This window comes from Thermobia domestica, chromosome 2, assembly GCF_964235325.1.
Source record: "Thermobia domestica chromosome 2, izTheDome1.hap1.1, whole genome shotgun sequence".
NCBI classification, from domain to species: domain Eukaryota; kingdom Metazoa; phylum Arthropoda; class Insecta; order Zygentoma; family Lepismatidae; genus Thermobia; species Thermobia domestica.
In genome coordinates, this window is record NC_137455.1 from 112,164,342 (window position 1) to 112,190,733 (window position 26,392).

Consider the following 26,392-nt stretch of genomic DNA (forward strand, 5'->3'; position numbering starts at 1 on the left):
ATCAGAGAATACAATTGAGAATTTACTAATTAACAGGGTTAGTTTTCAAAGATATATGAATCGATTGGATGCCAAATGATTGAACTCTATAAACCATTTTTTTAGGAGACACCCTTGAAGTTCAATATCTTATTTAAAAAATCATATATTTCTTTTATAGTTGCAACCAAAAAAAAAAAAAAACAATTATCAAGTTTATTCTCTAATGCTGATAGTGAATAACGTTCTCTTGATACGATTTAGATGAGATGCTGAAGATTAACGTTCTCTTCGTACAAAAAATCAAATTTGGAGTCACAGCACTTGGCATCCAAACAGTTCAAGGGGGCACGGTGGCTCAGTGGTAGAGGGTTTACCTCTGATGCGTCGAGTCCCTGGTTCGATTTCCTCCCACATTCTCTTGAAAATGAAATGAAATTTTTTAGTTTTACACCCCACACTTATGCCGACTAGGTTAAGGGAGACGATGATGATGAGAAATGAATGAAATGGTAGAATGAAGAAAGAAACGGGAGAACCCCTAGAAAATCCACGCACACAGTGTTTGTCCAACACAAAAGCTCACTTGGTGCGAGCTGGAATCGAACCAGGGACCCCATGCACTAGAGGTGAAAGCTTTACCACTGAACCACCGTGATCCCTCGCTGCTGAAAGTGATAAACTTAAAATCAAACGTCTTTTTCAATTACTGCAGATGATGGTAGTAATAATAACGTTTTATTATAATAATAATAATAATAATAATAATAATAATAATAATAATAATAATAATAATAATAATAATAATAATAATAGTCACATGCTTCCTACGATTTGTGCTGGTTATTCATGTTTTTTATAACTATATCAGATAAAAATTTGTTAAATAAATAAATAGGTATTTGTCATTATAAATATGTTGTTATAAGACAAATAACTGTAGTACCGGTATTGCTATGATTCGCTCGTTTCTTTGATGTTCAATGTCCCTTGCCATCAACAAGGTTTTGTGCGATATGAACCTATTGAACCATATGTTCGTCAGACGGAAATCAAATCCGGGTCTCCATTAGCCGCATAACCATGGGTAAACTTTTTATATAGTTATGGAAGAAAAAGGGTTTGGACAAATAAAAATATTTTCGTATATTCTTATCTTACACATTAGTAATAAAAGGTTTGTAGGAAAACCTTATTGAAATAGTTGTAGTTAGTGAGAATACATGTGGAGAATAACTGTGAGCAGAAAATGAGAAGAATTAGAAATAAAGATATAAATAAAAGTGTGAATATGTCTGTAGGTGTAATTATCTTCCGTTTCCTATCTGTGATCGTAGGTGCTGCTTTTAAACGGGAAGTGAATTTTCTATCGCAGTTGCATGGCAGAAGAAAGAAAGAAAGAATGGACCCAGTCTCCTAAAGAGACAAAGATCCACTTTCTCTTGCTCATCCTTCACTATTACTACTACTACTACTACGTGATGCCCAATATTGCCAACCGTGACAAAAAATTCTCTAAATATTATCCATTCCGCGTACAAATGTATGAAAAGCATATTAACAAAATTTTACCACGAAAGATTGATTAAACTAAGATATCGTTAAACATTTTTAATGTGTCGTGAAGAAAATTTAACATTTCATTCCAAATATGTCCAAGCTGGCCTTCCCGACTCCTGCGTTCAATCGACCTTAGGCTTACTAAATGAGCGTAAGCCCGTGTAAGCACTATTCCTATGGCCGTATATAGGCCGTGACGTAAGACGATAAATTTATAAGATATTGTCCGAGAAAATGTCATTTGTATTATTATTATTATTATTATTATTATTATTATTATTAATATTATTATTATTATTATTATTATTATTATTATTATTATTATTATTATTATTATTATTATTATTATTATTATTATTATTATTATTAAAATCATGGAAATCGATCTTATAAGATGGTAATATTTGTACATCCTACGTCCGTTACTCCACACGATAATTTAAACGGAGTTAGAATATTATTTTTCTAACTAGATAGGTAGAGCGCTTGTCTCGTCTGAGTTCGTTAATTGGAGTCAATCCGTTAAGATCTTTATGGATAACGATGATTTAAGTCAATCCGTTACTCCATACAATAACTCTTGAATAAAAGCTTTTTTTTTTTTTTTTTTTTTTGCAATACATAGCTAAAGCTATTATCACGGCTCAATTCGTTAATGGAGTGAAAACTTAACTGTTTATCAGGAATTACAATTACGATTTTATATAGATTGAGTATATGTTCTTGAAATTGAAATTGTTCACCTGGAAATAAAATATGGTACACTGGGTACAAATTGTATTCTGATGGATTGTACGAAGTGTGGCATTGAAGAAACATTCAGCACTACAATTCCTGGACAGTAGTAAAGGGCAAGCCCGTATCCAGGGGGGTTCTAGGGGAGACGCCCCCCTAAAATTTTCACGGTAGGCTTGCAAATGAACTATAATATGGTGATAAACTATAATATGGTTGGATGGAGCCCCCCTAATTTCAGCCGGGCCCCCTTACATTTTTGGGCTGCTTACAGCCTGGTAAAGGGGGAGTAATTTTTACAGTATATGACACTAGATAGCAATATCTATGCTTGAAGTACATATTTATTTTAAAATGTATTTAGAAATATAATTTCAGTGGCGGGAAACAATGTAGTAAATTAACATCTTACAACAAAATGAAGTAGCTATTTAATTCCGTTGATATTCCTTCGAAGACAGATTTTTCAAATGTTACAATTTTATTTTAGTTTAGTTTTTCAGTATGGGAGTATTTGCTCTTTCTCGACGACTTCAACTTGAACAAATTAGTGTAAACAAAATAACCGTATATATTATTATTCTGATATTAGTAGATCGTAGATAGTTATTGTATGGTTGTGTCTATCCTGTTTCCAAAAGCTTCCTTTCATCATTAACCATTTTAGCAATTTTTTTTTTTTTTTTTTTTTTTTTTTTTTTTTTTTTTTTTGTTAGAAGGAAAATCGTTTTGAAAGTTATGAGTAGAATGGGAAAGATAAAAGTAAATTTTGGTAAAGACGAATTGGCACATCCAGGGATGCACTCACCGAGAGGTTCACCGGGTTCGAAGTCTCTAGCCAAATTTTTAGTTCTTTTAAATTATATAATTGCGTCTCTACCAGGTGCGTATTCACGGGGGATCCACCTGTTCTGAAGTTTTTACTTGGGACACCTCCTCCCTCAACGAAAATTTCTGTGTACTCGCCTGAACAGAACAACATTAGAAATATAAGAGAACAATAAATTGTTTAGGATACTGGGTACGGTACATATTGCATTGCTGGTTGTAGAAAATGTAGTATCGAAAAAAAAAGAAAGAGGAAGAAACATAATACAATTGCTAGACAGCATTAAAGTGGGGTAATTTGACAGTGTATACAGATTAATATATTAGTGGGTAATTAGCTAGATGACAACATTCATGCTTGAGAAAAAATATAATCTAGCAACAATATTTAATGTGATATTTCGGTGAAACTTCTCAGCGCGATGGTCGGCAGTTGTCTACTTTTGTCAAAAGATTCAGTTAGGGAGCACGCAGGCACGTAGGAACTACAGTAATTTCATGACGGCTACTCCACCGTGCTAGCTAACAATTTTGGTTAGTGGCCCTCTAGCAGTCGATCACTCGTCCCCGAGCAGTCAGGCCAGGCAAAACATCTTACCATAATCAGAGCTAAAAGAGAGGGAGAACGTGGGGGTACGTCGTTATCTCACTTCCAGAAAATATCTATGGCGTCCTCCAATTCCTAACAAAAAATACAATGGGCAAAGATAGGCACGGGGGAAGGCGTGCCGTCATGTGTGTCCCTACCTTGTCAAATCAACTTTTAACCCTGATTACAATTACAAAAATATAAGGCAACTAGGCGTGGGCAGTGTTGCCAATTTGGGGGGAAAATCGCTAAATCTAGGGGATTCGATTTCCAAGATAGCGACAAAAAATAATTTTTCCGATTAGCGACTTTTTTGGTGATTTTTTGAAGGAGAATTTGGCGACTTCTTTGCTGCGAACAAATAGTCCTGTAATCAAGTATTATTAGCTCGAATCAGTTCAGATATATACTATCTTTATTTTCCTTTTTCTTACTTGAATCAGTGCAAGTGTTGACGAGCTAGAAAAGTACATAGCATTTATCTCCATATTCTCGCTTCGATTATTGTTATCTTTTTGCCTCTAACGGGGACCAACTCCAACTTTTAATGCCTTTTAGTTTGCGGAACTTTTGTTTAGAGGCACAAATTATACATTGCTGATAATCTGGTTATCTGTAGAAGCGTAAGTAAAAATGAAGTGGACGTAAGATGTTTTTGTAGACTTTTAGTTTTGTTCGTTTTCTAACTTCATTTTCGATTTTATTGTGAAATTGATCATAAAGTTCAAAAATGAGTGATATTATTGTTAGTGACATATGTTTCTTTCATCTTACATTTTTGTAGCATAGATAGCATTATGGCTTGAGTTGTATAATAATTCTTTTTAGCGACTTTTCACCCAAAATTGGAGTTATTTCATCTCTCATTTAGCGACTTTCTGTATCAACTTGTTGGCAACACTGGGCGTGGGGACCATAAAGAGCTGCTGTGATTCTGAACATGCATTAAGCTATAGGTCCATGCTTCATATAACCTCGGTACTCACTGAAATAAGCACAAAAATAAGCAGCACCCGTATATCTTTGATAGGGATGATCTGTTTCGTTGCCAATGGGAGAATACTTTTTTGTTTGTTTGTTTGTTTTTGCTTGTTTAATTTAGCGTTCCACAATTATGCTCCGAGGCTAAGCGAAAAAGAAGGTGATGATAATGAACGAAGTGGTGTAATGAATAAAGTGAGAAAAGGCCGAATAAACCTACTCACATAGTGTTTGTGCACTACAGAGTTCACCTGACGGAGCTGGGATTGAAGCATGAACCCCACGCACCAGAAATAAGCACTGTTATCACTGAGCCACAGTGAGAACACTCTTTTGTCTCGATACACTGTCGTGAGATAATTGGGGCGATACCTGGACTAAGAGGTTGCATCCTCTTTTCTGAACAGCCAAAAATAATAACGCTACTGCCAATGCATTGACCACGCATTATCAAATTGAATGTAAAAGCTCTTCATGTATTTGCACAAATGATTTAGTTTTCCCATACACAAGATGGCAATCCTGAAAATAATCTATAGAGTTCCAAAGACACAGTACAGAAAAACACTGCAGTCATAATGAGCACGACGGGTATCTTGAAAGAGACAAAGAAAACTCAACATATCTATAGCTATTTCATACTTCCCATATTTTGTACTGTACAGAGAAGTCTGTGAAAGTCTTTTTCCCTTTCTTTCTTTTTCTTTTCTTTATTCGTATTCTTTGTCTCTGCATTGCATGAATCAGTCATGTATCGCGTACATTACATCTCTTACTCCTGCCGCTGCCACCTGCCTGCCTGCCTACTTGTGAAGTTAGCACACTGTTCAAATAAGCCACAAGAAATAAGAAGAAAAACAAAGAAAAGAGGACTTGTCTTGCGAGTATATGAAGGGTTGCCAGAAAAATGTTTTAGTAAGTACTAGAAGAATTCTAACATATTTTGCTATTTATTCATACGTATTCCAGGAATATATATACAGGGTGTTGATGAACTATACCAACAAACTGTAAGAGATGATTCCTCACATCAAAATAAGAGAAAAAGTTAATATGGGCCTATGGAGAAAAGTGCATAGTTTCAGAGCTAAGGCTGTTCAAAATCGCGAAAAAGCTAAATTTCAATAGGCCCTATTTCGAATTCCAGAAACTGTGGATGGTGGTTCTTATCAGGGTAAAGAAAGCCACGCATACACAATTCAAAAGTGCATATTTCATCAATTGTCAATAGGTGTAGAGGGTATCTCCTACAGGGTGTAATTCTCAGATATGTTCGCAGTAGAGTTTTCAAGTATACTCTGATTTCAAGGAGGGTGCAAAGTAGGCAGCAGGTAAGCCTTGACAACAATGGACATCCCCGGCAGCACCATGTTTTTCTGTGTTCGGAATAACATGTGATGATATGTATTTCGTCTCGGTTTATTTCACGTTTTCTTCATTAATAAGCGTGAAAGAAAATATCACAGCATGCATTTTCCCGAGTACAATAGATAATGCTGCTGACGATCCGTAACACTTCCAACATCGCGCCAAAGGATTCCGTGTTCACTGCTATTAAGGTTTACCGTTTACCTACTTTGGACCAATCACAAAGACAGATCATATCTCAAAATTCGGTTGATGGCATGTCTTGGAATTTCACCCTGTACGGAATACTCTGTACACTTATTGAACATTAATGACATATGCATTTTCGGATTGCGTATGAGTGGCTTCCTTTACGCTGATAAGAACTGCCATCCACAGTATCTCGAATTCAAAATAGGGCCTCTTGAAATTTGGATTTTTCGCGATTTTGGACAGCCCTAGCTCTGAAACTATGCACTTTTCGCCACATAGGTCCATATGAACTTTTTCTCTTATTTTGATGTGAGAAATCACCTCTTAGAGTTGGCCGGTATAGTTAATTAACACCCCGTAGATATATATATTTATATGGATAATATATATAGGGTGTTTGGGTGGTGACACTACGACAACGTTTGGGAGGTGATTCCTGACACCAAGATAAGATAAAAAGTATAGACCAACTTGGGTGCACGAATGTTTCCTTTCGGAGTTATTGACTGCCGAAAACATGAAAAAATGAACTTTAAACGTCCATAGCTCCAAATCTATGGGACCTACCGTAGTCGGGTTAATACTTCACATAGGAACTAGTATGTGCCCTATCCAAATATTCAAGTTTCACAATCCTACGGTATTTTCACAACAGTTTTTATAGAGTTAGTTGGTGAGTACTTCAAATTATAGGCCCGTAGTCAAATTTCCTTTATAAAAATTGTTGCGTGAGTACCTTAGGATTCTGAAATATGTATTTTTGGATAGCGCACATATTAGTTCCTAACTGAAGTCTTGACCCGACCCGCACTGTCAATACATCCCTGAGCAATAAGTTCCCATAGCTGCACCAAACTTTGGATATATATATATATAAACTTTCTCCTTGAGGTACCCGATTGCTTTATGAAACACAACATAATGTTCCGATGATTACTGTGTGGATCGCAGTCTCCAACTACGGACTGATTGGGCCTTTCTTCTTCGAATAAACGGTAAACAGTAAGTGGTACTTGACTATGCTACGCAATAGCTTTGTTCCACAGCTGCTTGCTACTGCTTTACCCGTCAATATGCAGTAGTATATGGCGTGATGATACAAGACTGCAGCTTGCAAACATTATGTTGGATTTCTTACACAAGATTACTATTTACCAGCTAGTGTACACTCATGTCCAAAATAATTGTCGCATGTCTATATTTATGTTGTTGTAGGAGTATAATTTGATAACGAATTCGCCCGATATTTTTTATAATGTTAGTATGTGTATAATCGGCAAAAATATGTATGTGGCAAATTTCATGTCAAAATAGCAGTAAATAAGGACAATAAAACAAAAACAACACTTTCTTGTCCATTTATCAACATTTTGTTTTACTCGTTCTAATTTTCGTATTTATAATTTTTTTCCTATAAAATGTTCCATAAATATGTATTTCCCGATTATACATACAGTATCAACATTAAAAGTACCCTGCAAAATCATTTTCAAATTATATTCTTACAATAAGACAGTTATAGATATGCGACAATCATTTTGGACATGAGTGTACATACTATGAACTAGTTTGGGTGAACAGTTTGCGTTCTTCCCTAGCAAATGACAGGGTAGGAGTTCAAATTAAAACCGGAATATCATGAAAAACAATGAGAAACGCCTATTAATTGATCCAAATATGCCTATGGAGAAAAATGAAAGATGCCTAGTGGAACAAAAAAATACAATATGAGGAGGTGATAGCACGGATTGAAGAGAACAAAATACTGCGATCTGTAGTTGAAGAGAAGCTAAGTAGGATTTCATTAAAAAAAAAAAAAAAAAAAAAAAAACTCGTTTATCTATCACATTATTAGGAATGAGGTAAATTATATGGCAGAAAGCACAATCATGAAACGTGAGAGATAGAAATTGGTATACGACATGAAATTCGTATTATTTCAAAACGAAGGGCATAAATGTTCCATGTTATGCTAAACTAAAATTTTATTTCAGCTAAACAAATTTTTCAAACAGAGAAACTAACACAATATTCTTGCATGTCCCTTTAAAATTGATCCACTTGATTAGCTATCTTGAATTGACTTTAGCCCAACGCGTCATTTTCATTGTTGTTTTGAAAACATTTTATTTTTATTGTTTATTACTTAAAATGCAATTGACAAGAATGTACGAAAAAGAAGTTTAAAATATTTTGCACTTCTCTTTATTCTTTATAGCGTTTCGTGTTTCGAGTATATTCAAGTTTAACTATTATGAGAAAATTAATTATAAACATGTTAATGATAATAATTTTTACAAATGCAAAAAGTTACAATGTTAATTTCGAGTATTCAATTAACAATGCATTGTAGATACGACACAAAATTTGAATGATTTGAAGTAATCTATACAGAATTGGATGAAGTAATCAAAACGAATATTTTAAACTAAGGTATATAGTTACTCGAAAATACATTATTTTGTCATCTTCACTTTCTTTATCAGCGTTGTCAGAAAGTGGACTGTTTGAATTGACAAACTATGACCAGTTTTAACTATTATGATAAAACGATGATTGTGTAATTTTATTATTTGTTAACGAAGGTGTTTTTTTTTCTTCGAAACTCATCTTCATCTACCAGTATTGAGATATGGATTTTTGAATTTAAAAAGAAAATATATTCAAATGTTCCTTTCAACATGCGATGAAAATTTATGTAAGATATGGCGTCATTTACATCACGTTTTTGCTTAAATAAATGCATAGATAAGTCTGAAATTACAAATTCTTTCTCTTTTGAATCTGTAATGTGTTCTTTAATTCTTGTTTTGATGTTGCGTTTCATCATACCAATGTAAGTACTATAACAATCACATATGATCGCACATACTCCTGATTGAGAGACTTGAATCACAGGTTAAACAAAATCACCAAAATTATAAGCAATTATTGATATTTATAATATGCGAGTTTGTAGTGTCCTATAACTACCTACGTATTTTTAAAAAAATCAAACGAATCAATTGTATTTGCAATTAACAAAGTCGTTTAATTCAAGCGAAGCCATTTGTTCACTAAAGGAAAAAGCGAGATATCGAGTCTTGAGAGCACAAATGTTATATTTATTTATTTTTTATTTTGCCTGTTTTGACTTACAATATGGAGAGTATCTCCTATAAGTTCTACAGTTGTCATATGTATATAAATGCAAATTGTAATTACAACTTATTACACTATTTGCAGTACAAAATTATAAACAAACATCACATGTTAAATTTGTTACATCATTACATCATATTCATACATCGTTATCATTTGCAAATTCCTGAACTGAATAATATGCTTTAGAAAGTAACAGAGTACAAATTTTGTTTTGGGTATTAAAATTTACCTCTTTATAATGTGATGGTAACAATCTTATAAAGTCTCGTACAATTTAAATATACATTTTTTTGGTATTTGGAGTAATTTTGTTGTACTACGTAAATGTCATTTAATTGCCGTGTGTTGTATGCATTAATATCTCTTGTTTGTATAAACATCTGTTTGTTTTGTTTCACGAAGTGTATATATTTATATATGTATAGGCTTGGAAGGGTTAAAATTTTTTGATCTAAATATTTGTTTACAGGATGTTCTTTTATTGAGTCTGAATATTATTCGTAGTATTTTCTTTTGTATCCGAAATATTTCCTGACTGCATGCGGCTGATCCCGAAAAAATAATTCCAAAACTGAGGAGTGATTGAACTTTTGCATAGTATATCGATAATAAACTATTTCATGAAACTGTATCACGTAACCTAAAGAACGCAAAACATAAAGTAGTTTTAACATGGGTTTGCCAAGACAAATCATCATCGATGTAAACACTAAGTAATTTTGTTGCATTAGAATACTCAATTTGTTTTTTCATTAATGTTTAGCGAAGGGAAGGATGGATCATTTCCTGGAAAACGAAAGTTTATTGCGATTGTTTTATCTGTATTTAGGAGAAGGTTACTTGCATTCAACCAAGTAACTATTTTGCTTATAAGTTTTTCTGCCTTTACCAATACTAAATTTGGGTCTTGTTCAGTAATAACTATATTTATATCATCAGCATATAACATGCATTTTGTGGGGTGTAAAGTTTTTATCAGATCATTTATGTAAATTATGAATAGAGTAGGGCCTAAAATAGAGCCCTGACGGACACCTCTGGTAATTTTTGTTGGTTTTGAGAAGAAAGGGCAGGATCGATTTGATTCAACTTTTGTAATTTGAACAGTTTGGCATCTGTTTGTTAGATAGGATGAAAACCACTGGTTTGCTACGCTACGTATGCCATATTGAGACAATTTATTTAGCATAATGTTGTGATCAATTTTGTCAAATGCCTTTGACAGATCGATGAACAAACCTATAACATAATTCTTATTATCGAGTGATTTCAGGACATCTGTAAGAAATTCAAATAAAGCGGTATCAATACTTTTATTCTTCTGAAATCCGTGTTGAAAAGTCGACATAATATTATGAGTTATTAAAAATTTGCTAAGACGTTTTGCCATGACTGACTCAAATATCTTTGAAAATATCGATAACACTGAAATAGGTCGATAATTTGTCATGACACTTTCATCACCCTTTTTAAAAGTTGGGAGAACCTTAGCATTTTTAAGCAGTGTGGGAAATATACCGTTTTCTAACAAGAAATTTATGAGGTAACAAAGTTGATGTATGATATGTTTCGCACACTTTTTAATTACAATGGAAGGGGCTTCAACCATACCTGAAGAACTGCTGTTTGATAAGGATTTAACTATTCCAATTAACTCATCTACAGAAAGTGGATATAAGAACATAGACTTTGTGTTTATTTCTCCTTGATTTGGGAGTTTTTGCATTAATTTTAAGTGATCAGTATTATTCGTTTGTTCAGCTGAATTCAGAAATATGTCCAGTTGTCTAAATTTTTCAGGAGACTGCTACAAAGTTTCAAAATATTAGCAAAGATCAGGATTGTGACTGAAATAGTTGAACATTGGGGATTAAGTTAAATATGTTAATGGCTTTTAGATTCATGCTAGCATATCAAGATATCATAGCAGGTATTAAGCTATCGAAATAACTTACAACTCAATATTGAAAAAAAATGGACATTTGACGTTCGTGCTCTCAGGACTCGATATCTTTAAGAAACATGATACAGAAATGTTTTAAATGAAATTGTCAAGCAAAGATATCCGTGGATAAAAATAATTCTAAAGCATGATTTGTAACAGAAACATAAACCAAGATCAAAGTACAAATTTATAAAGTCAAGTGTTATCAAAAACTGGCGAACTTATTAGAATGGAGAACAAGGTGTAAATTAATCACACAATCTTTTAGTTAAAATGTAAAAATGACGATCAAGTGAATCACATGAGCAGCACCAAACTAAAAGAACGAATACTGAACCGAAAGTAATCTAATCCGAAGTTGGAAATCATAAGGCCACACCTTAAATTATATCATTAAAAGAAAAAGTGTTTTGAACGACAGATTATGCAAAATTTTTAATGAGGAAATTAAACATATAGTCTTATTTAAATTCAGTCTACTATGTTCTCTCAAAAAACTACATTCTTCACTATTTTTCTTTTAATGTATCTTGAGTATCAATTGTGAGTGACCTTTTGGACAGTAACAAATCGAGTACAACAGATTTATTTTCAATACTGCGGACCTCTCTCAAACTTGCTCTGTGAACTTAACCAAACTTGCTAGATCCCTAGTTCATCCCCTCATATAAACATAGAATAAAGTGTTTTTGTCTCCTTAATTAGATAATTCTTTCGTTCTGTTACAATATCAATCAGGAAAATAATTTCTTCTCAATGTCTGATATTCTTAATTTTCCTGTTTCTAATTATTGCAACTAGTATGTGCATTGCTGTAAGAATTACGTGCGTCTGTGTTAATAGTATGTAGGTCACTATTAAGAATGCCATCTTAGAAGAGAGACAAGAATCTGCTACTGAAGTTTGTACTGTATATCTATACATTCTGGTATACGATAATATACCAAAAAACTGAAAGAGCTGATAATATATTCGAAGTTAAGCAAGAACAGAAAAAGAAAAATGAACGTGAATCGAAAACGCCACTGTTTTACCGTGAGAGGAGTTCAAAAGCCGGCGAAGGCGCTGATATAAAGCCAAATATCTCATGAACGTGTAAATATAACGCTCTGGGGTTAAAAGATTATATACAAAGTCGCACCTGATAAATGTAATGACGTATCGATTGTAGCAGAGCGGTCGTAGCAATACCAGAATCTCTACAAACAGATGGAAAATTCACACATATGTGGATCCCTGTATTCCGGAAACAGTTTACTACCATCGGTACGTCATTGCATTTGTCAGGTACAACTTTGTGTATAATTTTTTGCCCGAGAGCGATATCTTTCCGGGTCATGAGATAGTTGGCATTCAGGAATATATCAGCTCCTTGCCGCTTCTTGAAAGCCTCTCGTCGTAAAACGGAGCCGCTTGCGACCCACGTTTATTAGACATTTTGTGCTTAAGTTTACGTCTACTATTATCCCCTTCGGTTTGTTGGTGTATTATTGTATCACTCTGTATATATCTACAGGGTGGGCCATTTTAATTAATCCACGGAAATATCTGAAAAATGATAAAACATAGAAGAAATTTTTGAAGTACACGTTATATATTGCTAAGGGGGAAAACCAATTCCGTCAAAAGTACCCCTCCCCGCCCCCCGTAAATGGGGGTAACAAGGGGTAACTTTGAAATGTCAAATAGGAACATGGGTCGAGTAATACCTCGTTCGAAAGGTCTTGGAAAACTAAGTAACGCTGTACCAAAAGATGTTTCATATTGTGCACCAGTTTCAAAATGGCCGCCATGACATGGTTCAAAAACTCCACTACCCGTAGTATGAAAACCATGGAAGGTAAATGAATGGAACAAAATTGAAATACGTAAATATCATAGGGCATATCGAATGATGTAATCCCTGTGATCCCAGTGGCCTCCCTGAAGGGGTCTTGTGGGCTAACTTCAAAATTTCCATGTCCGACCGGACAACGGTTCGGGCGTATGCTTGACCTACCCAATGCTGTTTGGAAGGCAGACTTCATGCATAGAGAATTGGTGCACTAAGTTAACGCGGATGGCCACAGTTACATTTTGATTAACTATTAGCATTCATGTCATATTGTGAGCTTGAGGGACGAAACGGTGTGTACGTATATCCCCGAAATGCTTTCTGAATAACCAGCACGCATTGCATAAAAGTTTCTCTTTTTTTAGTCAATACAGCGTCATCCTTACAAACAAATGTTTCAACCACACCATACCTATTTGTAAGGTTAGCCTTAATTTACGAATTAAAGTAGAGTTCTCGTTTGAACTTTCACTTTACTTTCCACTTCACTCACATACAGAGCGCAGGGAGAGATTATTTTACAGAAATTGGATTTCTCTCTATACATTATGGCAATTTTACTCTAACATTTTTATCTCTGTTGTATTATTCTCGAGCCTTGGAACGCCTCCGTGGTTTTCCTATTTAATTTTCGTTATTTTCATTTATGTCTAACCGTATTCATAGTATGGACACTAGACGTTTTCTTAGACACAGTCACCATGTCTTTGCGATCATTTTGAAAACGGTGTCTCATGTCGAAAATTTTCTTACAGAATCTGTTTGATATTAATTTGTCTATGTAACGTGATGTTACTCGCTTCAAGCTGCTATTTGAAATTTTCAAGTTGGCCCCGGATACCTTTCAGTTGGCCCTTGGAGTCACCCCGACAACACCTTTCGATGTGCCTTACGTCAGTTAGCTACTCCAGTTTTTGTTTTGTTGATTTATCTCCAATCACTTTCATACCACGGGTACTAAACCTTTTCTCTGACACGGATACTATGTTTCGGCGGCCTTTTGAGAACACTGCCATTTCACATCATTCGTTTTCTCCTACAATATGTTAGATTTTGCAAAATTTATCGAACGAGGTACCACTCGACTCATGTTACAATTTGAAATTTTGAAGTTAGCCCCCAAGACCCCTTTAGGGAGGCCACTAGGATCACAGGGACCACACCGTTCGATATGCCCTATGATATTTACGTATTTCACTTTTGTTCCATTCATTTACTTTCCATGGTTTTCACATTACGGGTACTGGAGTTCCGAACCATATTATGGCGACCATTTTGAAACCGGTGCACAATATGGAACATCTTTTGGTACAGCGTTACTTAGTTTTCCAAGACCTTTCGAACGAGGTATTACTCGACCCATGTTCCCATTTGACATTTCAAAGTTACCCCCCGTTACCTCCATTTAGGGGGGGCGGAGAGGGGTATTTTTGGCGGAATTGGGTTTCCCCCTTAGCAATATATAAGGTGTACTTGAAACATTTCTTCTATGTTTTATCATTTTTCAAATATTTCCTTGGATTAATTAAAATGGCCCACCCTATATATATATATATATATATATATATATATATATATATATATATATATATCAGATAATTTAGAAATGATGTCCATGGAATACAGAGCACTATTCTATAAGTCAAAATAAAGGGAATATATATATATATATATATATATATATATATATATATATATATATATATATATATATATATATATATATATTAGAGTATACCTTGTGGGTTTTCAGCTGGAGACGCGAACTGCATTGTGTGGCAACGTCACAGATAGAGAACTATGGAGAAGATCTACAACCATCAAATATTCATATAGATTCTTTCTAGACGGAAGTTAAAGTTGATAGACGTTCACACTGGCATCACTTAATAGTGTAAAAATTAATGTAACAGCATGATAGATTCGTAGAATGCGAATGGTTTCAAATTAATTTGTGACGTTACCATATAGTGAAATTTTGATTCCCCATAGTGACTGAAGAAGTCCCCAGAGGATATATATATAAAGGTAAATCCTTATTAGTATTTTTCCAGAAAATATAGGAAAACTTATGCTTATGATAACCATGTCACATATTAAGGTAAAAGTGACATTGAAACATAATCTTATATCAAGGTTTTCATTATGATGACAGTGTCAAGACGACAATACCTAATAATGAATAATGGTATATCCTCTGGGGACTTCTTCAGTCGCTATGGGGAATCAAAATTTCACTATATGGTAACGTCACAAATTAATTTGAAACCATTCGCATTCTATATATATATATATATATATATATATATATATATATATATATATATATATATATATATATATATATATATATATATATATATGACTTTTTACTTATACACTAAAATATTATAGAATATATCCATTCTTTTTCTTTTGTCTTTGGCGTGGGAGACCCGGGTTCGATTCCCGACTGGAGCTCATGTGGATTCGGATTCCACGTTAATCAGTAAGTCCTCGTCTCATATAGCCTCGGTGCTGAAGGGGACGTTAAACTCAAAACCAACTCAACTCTTATTCTTTTGTGCTTTAATATTTCCAACACTGATTATTTTCTTTATTTAATAGACATTGCAAAAATGTTCTCGCTGCTTGTTTTGTAGCATCCGTGCTTTTACTCCGTATTAGAGGTGTCCACAGACCGCAGTTGTGCACCCATGATGATTATTCGGGGGACAAGAATAGTTTTGCATTAAAAATGGTATAGTGGAACTTGAATTATAGCATATTTCTTCTTATATATTAACAATTCTTTACATTTTCTTTATTTTGAAAATAGTATATTCCTTGAAAGTTTATTGCATGAAATTCTTGAAAGTTTATTGCATGAAGTTCTTGAAATTTATAATAGGGTAAGAGAAATGCAGATTTTCACACAGGTAGCTAAAAGTCACGTTATAAAGATTTTAAAAGTCCCGAAAATGAATAAAATTTAGTCTACAAAGTAAGCCATTTTCGTTTTCTTTTCTTTTTCTATATATATAATCAACTTCTACCTTCTCTACTAATACTTTTTTTTTGGGGGGGAGAGTATATAAATCTGGAGGGATTGTGTCCTGCACTTGGGAGGGGGAATGAGCACCGTAGTTTCATATACTACAATGCTCATCAACAGGAAAGGTAGTTTCACTTTTTTGTAATGTATGAATAAATAAACCATCTTTTTTTTTCAAACGTACAAAATACATGGTAGGCCTATCATTTCATTCAATACGATATATATTTACAATTGTACGCAGAGAAAAGCTATAAAGAATAATTTATAATAATCGTAAAAGCGATAATCTGGCAACCCTGACCACATCATATTTGCGGTGAACGTATGCATAATGGAGAAAAATATATGTGTGTTCAGATTCAAAATAAGAGGTTTTGGTGAGATGCAGTGTTTCCTTTCTCACCACCCACGGTTTTTGTTCTTCCTTGCACAAAGATCTGTGTCTTGCCCAGGTTGTGCAAGGTTGTTCCTATCCTTACAAGGACCCATAAATAATAATAATACAAGAAATACGAGAGTTGAAGTAGCAAAGAACGTGACAAAATTTGACACTGTATCAAGAATTTAAATATAGTCGACAAAGAATGGCTGCGTGTACATGTTCCTTTGCTTGTGGCTATAAACTTCGTTACATAACTGTAAAAAAACTGTTGAGTTAAAAGAACAAAGTGGCTTTTAGCACTGTGTATAAAGATATTTATTCGATGAGTTTTGGAATGTTTCACTGGATAAATCGTTGCGGTGGGGAGTTCCTAAATTATACTACACATGTGCAACTCAGCACTTGCATAGCAACTTACGTTTCTACTTTTTAAACTGAGTAGGGGGAACGAACGGTGGCTGAGTGGTAGAGCGCGTATTTCTGGTGTGTGAGGTCCTTGGTTCGATCCCAGCCAAGTAAGTTTGTGGTGGACAACATCGTGGATTTTCTAAGGATACTCCCGTTTCCTCCTACCTCCTCATTCCACTAATTCTTCCATCATCATTCACTTGCTTTAATCATCGTCTCCCTTTCGCACCAGGCATAATCAAGGGTCATTAAGCTCAAAGATTTATCTTAAACCTGGTAAAATTATACACAGAACATTAACTGTCTCTTCAACAGACTTATTTTTAGCAATTTGAACCACTGAAGCGAATTAGAATCATAAATAAACATTTAAAAGTAAATACTTAAATCTATTAAGGTAGCGTTTCTTACTTTTAAGAACATTTTTATTAATCAGAATGTTCTACAGATCATTCTATTCTTGTCTCCAATGATAGTAAATTTATAGTATTTTTATATATTGAACCCATACCAGCAGTCACGACGCCAGATTTTATTTCTTGGGGTGCACAAACTAAGGAATAGAGACATTTTTTTTTGGAGGGGCAGCTATTTTTGTAGATCAAAAATTAATAGTTTTATATTATTTGACCTTCATTACAACACGACATGTCTAGGGAAGGCAGTAGGGGAGCGACCGCCTCCTTGTTCCCTTTAGCGTCGTCACTACATATCAGTATTTCTATATTTTAAAGATAATGTTAATTATAATTCCCTTTATACAAAATTGGTATTTACAGTGGAAAATACACATTAGTATTTTTTATAACTAAGACTATCAGGAATATTTTGTAATAATATATCTATAAGAGCTATTAGAGTTTGTACACATAATCTTTGCCTTATTAAATTCTGCGAGTAATTCAACTTTGCATAAGCTATTAGTTGTATAATATGTATATTTATTCGACTTAACGTACGTGCCTTTGGCGTGGGAAACAGTTTAGATTCCCAATTTTTAAATTTAGCGTCCTTTTCAACAAGAGAACTATATGAGACATCGACCTACAGCTTAACGTGAAATGTGAAACACGTGAGCTGCCGCCAGAAATCGAAACAGGGTCTTTCCCGCTAAAGACGCATAAGCCAACTGTTTAGCCACAAGGGAGCTCAATTTGATATTCACTTTGTTCCTTCGGTAGTGGCACGTTCCACTTGCTTTTGAAGGGGCAGTTCGAAATGTATCATCTAGGGCGCCAGAATGACTTTATCTAGCCCTGATGATAAGAGCAAACCTTAAGAACCATATGGAGTACGCGGACCGCAACTAGAGAAACCTTTCACTAAAGTAGTTCTAGAAACTAAAAATAATCAAAGAAAGTACTGTACTTAAGATTGTGAAATAAATGTCGATGTTATTACATGCTTCGTTTTTCTGCCCTATATAATCAACATCGCCAAAGAGTTTGAAGCGATATATGTATTGTGTGTATTTAACTTCTAAAATACGATGAATACTGTCTGAAATTAGTTATCGCTGCTCTCTCAGAAATAGTCCAACTTGTTAAACTTGTTTTAAATAATAATAATAATAATAATAATAATAATAATAATAATAATAATAATACTTGTATCACCCTAAGTATGTATGTTTCTACAAAAGTGCAAGCAAACAAGCAGGTTATTAATTTTTTATATTTTAAAAAAGAATACTCCATAAACCTATGTGTAGTAGTAGTAAGAAAAGTACTGTATGGTATATATTCTGAAGAAGAGATCCGAACTATAATGTTAGAAACGTTTATGGAGATATAAAGCAGAAAACTCAATATTCAACAGAAATGTTTAATTGAATGAAGACTTATATATATATATATATATATATATATATATATATATATATATATATATATAAAGTGTTAAATCACGTATTAACGTGTAACGACAGAAAAACTTAAGATGCTCAACATATGTATACCAATCAATAGGTATCAATAAGATGTACAAATCCCATACAACGTATAGTTGAGTGTAAATTCCACACGAAGGTTTCGGGAAAGATTTTTTTTTTTTTTTTTTTTTTAAAAAAAAGAATGTTTAATAAACATTCTACTTCTTAAGATAAAACTGATACTAAAGTTTACTCCAATCAAGCTTTACATTATGACAGTAACAAGATGGTAGTCCACAATATGGTTGATGAGATATAGCCCAAAATTGATTAAATATAAAACTTTTTTTTTGTTAAATTATAATATTCTGCAAAGATAAGACATGGTCTACCTAATAAAGGAGCGTTCAAAAAGGAACGAGCCGGAGGCCGAGGAACAGAAGCTCTTACCTGTATTGTCCCTGGCTGTTGTCCCCCTGCGACTCAAGACGGTGAATGGCTGTCTCGTAGAATTCCCTGGGGTGCGTTACAAACCAGTTCCGAATGTACTTTTGGACATCGTCGTCCGACGTGAATTGCCCTTCAGAGCCTTTTTAAGGGGACCAAAAATGGCGTAATCGCAGGGAGAGAGGTATGAACTGTATGGAGGGTGACCGAGAAACTCCCACTTGAAATTCTGAGCGACTGTCCTGACTGTGTTGGTCGTATGAGATCGAGCATTGTCATTGGGCAAAATGACCCTACGGGTCAGCTTGCCTGGTAATTTCGATTTGATCGCTTGGCGAAGGTTGGTCAATGTTTGCGCGTAACGCTGGAGATTTACTGTTGTCCCGTGCTGCAGGAAGTTTATCAGAAGGAGGCCGTCTTGGTCAAGAAAGAATGTCAGCATAACCGCGCTTGACGATTGGCGTCTGCTTCTGCTGGCTTTATAAGTCACGTGGCTTGCACACGTAACCCTCTAGTGGCAGGTTGTGAATCACCAGCCGGAATGCCTATTTGTTACACACAACACAATATTAAAATTCTAGCACGAGTGTGCACATTGCAGCCTTCGGTTCGTTTCTTTTTGAACGCTCCATATAGATGACATTGATCTAAGGAAAATGGCATGCTTGAGGTACTGCTATGTACGGTAAAAAATTTTCGTACATAGTTTACCAGAAAATCTAGAAAAACTAATTTATGCCTATGTCATTCGTAATTGATAATTTTTGCTATTTGGAGCAACCATATGTATTTATTTATGTGCTGCATATGTAAAAAAAATATATAAATTGTACCCTAGCAGATTGTAACGCATATGCAGTAATACAACAATTAAAACAACTCCATGTAACTTTATACGTTTACAAGGTTTAATAAGAAATGTCCACATAAGTAAGTATAAAAATGCAATGAAATATACATCAATTTTAGGGAAACTTTATACAAAATGCAAATTAAGTTACAGAAGTTACCTATATATCCCCCAAAATGGATGTTACTTTGCAAAATGTGACAGCCATTGCTAACGGAAGTTTAAAGTTAGGTTTGTACAAATATGACTTTAACCTGAGCAAATACTTAATTGAATATCCACGCTATTTGATAACTACATTACATCATTTTGGCATGGAATTCACTAAGTTTAGCAGTGTCTCCACTTGAATGCAATGCTGTCAGACGTCGTTTACTGCTTCAATTAATTGATTTATTGTTGTAGTGTCCTTGTACGAACAACCACCTTCAAATCACGCCATAAATTTTCGATAGAGTATGAGTCCGGCGAATTACTGGGCCAACGAAGTGATGTAAGAGGTCGTAAGAACCGTAATAAAATATTTTATAAATTTGGCACAGTGGCACGAAGCAGAATCGTCATTAAAAAAATAAAGGGTTAATCTTTGTATAAATCTCTTTCCGAAAGTATTATTTTAGTCTGAAGAATCGTTTTGTATGTTTGTGCACACCATCACAAATATGGATTCTACTAACCCCACTGGAGGAAAAACATCCCCAAGTCATAAGACATATAGGGTATTTCAAGGTTTTAACAGTACACGCAGGACTGTGTGTTTCACCAGACATGCGATTCACTCTGGCACGTGGATCATTTTCATAAATGTTGAGCTTTGTCTCATCACTGAACAGTACTTTGCAGCACTTGTCAATTCTTGGAACACTACACACGCATTGTACGTTCTTTTTGTGTAGGGCATGTTATTTTGACAGCCCTTTGTGAACGTAAACATATGGATTTTAACTTGTTTCTCACTGTACTTGAACAAACATTGGCACTAGATGTTTCCCGCCAACTCTTTGCAAGATCTTGTGGTGACTGAAATTGATCTGCAAGACACAACCGTCGCAATGAACTCTCTAGAATAGAATTTCACTTTTCGATTTCATCTGCCAATTCTTCCACTTTTTATGCCCCTACTTCCCGAATCTTAGCCAACTACTTACCTACTGTACAATTTTATACACTTCCATAATCCGTGCAATTTCAGCATTGGTTTTGCCACACTCATTTAATGTTCGAATTTTACTTGCTTTTGTCGGTGTTATGTCACACCTTTTCTCATTTCTATGTCCAATGTAAATGAACTCCACAACTTTTCTTCCAAAATGCACTTAGTACACTTATGACAGAAAAACATAAATTATATAGGGTATAAATTTGAATTTCACAAGTAACAAGTTTCACTACATGTTTAAGAGCTTCTTCAACACTCCATTTACATAGTCCTGATGGGCAGAAGAATGGTACTGCACGATCAAGGGGTTGATTAAATAGTCGAGCGCGGACCTCACAATAACTTAGACCGGGTTGCCCATGAAATAAACATTTGGACAGATTAATCTGTATTTCATTTACGTCACATTTTTCATAAAGTATCACCTGTTGCTGCATATACAAGTAACTTCTGCAACGTAATTTGCATAAAAATTTCCTTTAAATTGATGTATATATATTTCATTGTATGTTTATGCTTACTTACGTAGAAATTTCTTACTAAGCCTTGTAAACGCATAAAAATTACATGGAATTGCTAGAAATTTTTCCATTACTGTACTCCTACGAATGATACATACACTCCTAACAGTGATTTTGTGATGCATACCAATTTTAAGTATTAAATACTTTGTAACAAGTACACAAGTTAATGAAACAAATGAACAACTTACTAAAAAGTCTTCAATGTTGAACAGTGATTTGAAATCTATGAAATTCATAAATCGTCAGTTAGACATGAAGCAAAATTAGAAACGAATTGATAGTACCGAAATACGTGGAAATCTATCTTGGGAAGGGAAGATATTTTACGGTGTTTTTAAGATTACCGAGAGAGAAGCCAATTATAAACGTCGTGGTGGTAATTATAAGAGGATAATTTTTATAGAAAGGGACAACAATGCAATGTTGCTGCATTATAACACATGTACAGGAGTGTTTGTCAACTGAGGGGAAAGAAGCACAACGAAATACTCATGATATAGCACCAGGGCAACACGTGCTGCTCTAAATGTCAGTTCGTTTCTTATATTGTTCTGAGTATAGTTATGACATACATTGTTGCAATCCTACGTTACACTTGTAAAGCTTTCTCTCATAATAGCATCGGTACTCAGAACAAATGTAAGAATTCCATTAGCAACGTCGAATACGATAGCTGATTATGAAGAATGTAGAAATGAAGAATTATACATCCAATACATTATTGCATATACATCGCTATAATTGCATATGAAATAGTGTATATGCACGAAAACTCGAATTTCAAGTTAAAAACAAAAGTCTCAAAGTGATAGTTGAAGACAGCGATTTCCACTTTTTGACGGCCTGATGTCACACTTTACCTAACCATAACGACATTGTAGACTTATTACATTTTTATTAATGAAAATTATAATATAAATTATAATAGAAAACTATAGATTTCTATGTGGTACCAAAGTATCCACAAGTACAATTGAACATCGTTGCTGCCGTTATCTCAATTTAGTACGTCTCAAATTTGATTTAAACTTGTTACTAACCCCTTCGGACCCAGGTGACCAAAAGTGTGTGTCACTTTTTTAATCGACTCCTGTTATATAGGGATAATTTTATTTGACCAATATGGTTGGACCATAGTTTATCATTTTAGTTTATTTTCCTTCTGGGTGTCGAATTGTCTTCTCAAATTTCAGCCCAAAGTAAACAATTCGAGAATTTTCGAATTTCGAATTTTGTTTTTTTACTGTAGCTTCATTCGTTGTAGAGATATCTCCTTAAGGCTTGACAGCTAGATACCTCGGATGGATAACTAATTGTTGACATCAATTAGACCGGCTCGCGCGCAATGTTGCCAACTACGGAAATTAAAATTTCCCTAAATTTGGTCAAAAAATTCGAAATTTTCGAAATTTTTGTTTATAAATCCGTATCTATATGTCCGAGCGCAAGTCAGCTTACGCCAGTCAAACATTGATTCTTACTGAACAAAAGCGGGTACAATGGAATAATTAGGGGCGCACGAAAAATTCGTATTTAGGTTCTAACCCTTGATTTTTCTAGTTTTCCCTACTTTTCTGTTTACTGTAATCTATTTTTTGCAATTAGAAGTTTTGTTTCTTAAATATCGCCTTGATACTTGTAGGACATAGTAATGATGTGCCAGTGGTTAAAATAGTTTGCGTCTGTGTGATAGGAGTTGCCATCTACAGAAAATTTAACTTCACGATTTTAGGGGGAAATTTTGGAAAACTCTCGCTTTTGTCTCTATTATTTCCTTCTTGTTGGCTACATTCGAGCAAACTCACTACTATCTGAAAGTATCAACTTTGGCCTACATAACACACCATAAAAAGTTTCACTTGGGTAATTAGGAGTACAGTTCAGGTTTACAGTAGACCTTGTTTGGTAAATGGTAAGATAATGTTTTTTTTTTTTTTTAGGTAGAATCTTTTTTTTTTTTTTTTTTACATTTCAAGCTTTGTTTGATATCGCCATGATGTGTGTAGGATATATTAGAGAGTACAAAAATTTATTTTAAGATAGTTTGCGTGTGTCTAGTAGCAGTGTTTCCACCTGCAGAAAATTTTAATTCCCGACTTTAAGGGAATTTTTTAAAATCCCTTTTGTCTCTATTTTCTCCCTCTTGTTGACTACATTCGAACAAACGTACAATCATCTGAAAGCCTCTTCTTTAAACTACAAAAGCACCATAAAAAGTTTCAGTTGGATAATTAGGGGAAGTACAGTTGTGGTTTATAATTAACTAAGTTCTGTAAATGGTAAGAAAATGGTGAATTTCTGAGGTAGAATGAGATTTTTTTTTTAATTTCATGCTTACTTTGCTAGATATCACCATGATACTTGTAGGATATATTAGTGGAGTATCAAGGTTTGTTTTCAGATGGTTTGCATCTGTGTGATGGCAATCTTTCCAGTAAAAGAAAAAAAATATTTCCGATTTTAGGTGAAAAACTCGGAAAATTTCCCTTTTTTCTTATATTATTTCTCTTTTGTTCGCTATATTGGAACAAACGTAACACTATCTGAAAGCCTACTCTTTGGCCTACAGAATGCATCATAAAACGTTTCAATAGGATATTTAGGGTAGCTTTAGCCCTGGTATATCTGTTGAGTTTTGCTTCTGAGGCGTAAAAAGTGTCAAAATTTCATGTGTATGATGACAGAGAATTTTTATTTTCTTTCTTTGTATGGCAGCTAGGGACTTCAGGTTTTCACTGTACCTTGTCAACATATCAAAGAATTTTTAGGTGACTTGAACCCATGTGGCAACCGTGATGCGCTACAAAAAATCTTGAAATTTGATTAGGGATTTTTTGTAAATTTTCACCCCTACATTTCCCGCAATAATTTCCCTCTTGTTGGCAATACTGCAATATAACTTACACTAAAAAACATCCATATTCCTCTTCTAAAAATCAATTCCCTAACCATATCAATCGGATAAATAATTTTGAGCAATAACTCACTAACTGAAAATGTACGAAAACGCTAAAAAAAAATGACCTGAGTCAGAAAGAGTTGAACATTTCATGGTATAATTAAATTGTGTCGTTTATAGCCTAGAGATCTTCTGGATAACATAATATTAATTTTTAAATTCTAAAATTTCACACAAACTCAATAGGGCTGCGCGACACTTCAGTTGGGAATCACTGACTGAAAATATGGTCTGAAAGACTAGTTGTACTAGATAGAAACAAGCACTTACGGCTACCCTATAACAGGTTCCCATTTTCGAAACGACACCTTACATACAATAAATCAACATTCGCATAAGGGTTAAGAAAACACAGCTCTTTTGGAAAGCATTTTAGGATAAAAGGTCAGAAATGTGTTCTTAACAACATTATGAATTAAAAATTAATGGATAAATACGCACCTTCTTTCCAATACGTAAAATGACAGTAGTGTATATTCATTTACTTCTCCGACTAACACAAACCAGCGCATCAAGAACCTTCATTTGTTGTTGTAATGTCTCAAGATGGCGGACGAATTGAAGGATATCGATCGAGTTGCAACTTCCAGGGCTGCCGTTCGTCTGAGCTTTGATGATAATTAAACCTTAAAGGAAAAAAATATCTATAGCATCATTGAAAAAGAACCAACCACCTATTTTACATTTTAAAACAAAACATTAATCACAATCAGAAACATCAAAGGTTAGTAGTTTCGCTTCTCATAATGGAAAAATCTATTAAAGGAATAGACAGGGTGAAGGTCTATGAACTATGACGTAATAACCCAACGTTTTCATGAATGACATCACTTGCGCATATGTGACGTCACTGTTGTAGCAAGCCAATGAAACGACAACTACGTCATGGATATTATAAAGATAACTTTTTTTCACATAATAATTATTGAAACATCAATATTTAGACGAGAATACTCTGGAACTTCAGGTTGTATTAAAATTATTCAACCTTGCACAAAGGAATATCGTTATATTAACGTAGGCGAGCGTGATTTCTTTTTTCAAACAGAAAAAGGAAATCATAAATACAAAATAAGCGTAAGTTGAAAAAAAAATGGAAATACGAATGAATTCTTGAGATTGTGAAAACGAAGTTGAAAAGGAGTGGAAATACTAATGAATTCTTGAGATTGTGAAAACAAAATTGAAAAGGAGTAGAAATACGAATGAATTCTTGAGATTGTGAGAACAGTTTTAAATTCGAGATTTCAATACATTAACACATTTAATAAGTCTCATGTGGAAAAGCTTGTTCTGGAGTACCAGTCGTCCGTCTACGAAAAGGACTAAAGTACACATGCTAGAACATATCGAAACATTTATAATTTGAGGTATTTATGGAATCTGTGGGTAAGAGCATTTTAATAGTCCGATAAAACTAAAAATTGCTATTTTCTATATAAAAAAAGAATAAGAAAAAAAGAAAGAAAAAGAAAGTTCGGTTTCATAAATAAATATTTCTCTAATTACCCTAGAAATTGTGAAATTACAGCGAAAGGTTGACATTTTTTTTTCAGTATAGTCGCGCTAAATTACATTTACCAACACCAGGAGTAAAATTG

At 34.1% G+C, this 26,392-nt stretch overlaps 1 long non-coding RNA gene across 1 annotated transcript in view; it reads right to left on the reverse strand.

Annotated features, from left to right (window-relative positions):
- LOC145674806 (uncharacterized) overlaps positions 1-26,392 on the reverse strand; it is a 67,364-nt gene that overhangs the window by 5,292 nt on the left and 35,680 nt on the right. Inside the window, exon 2 of the long non-coding RNA XR_014129036.1 lies at positions 25,233-25,417. This is a non-coding gene — a long non-coding RNA (uncharacterized LOC145674806). The remainder of the gene's footprint in view (positions 1-25,232; positions 25,418-26,392) is intronic.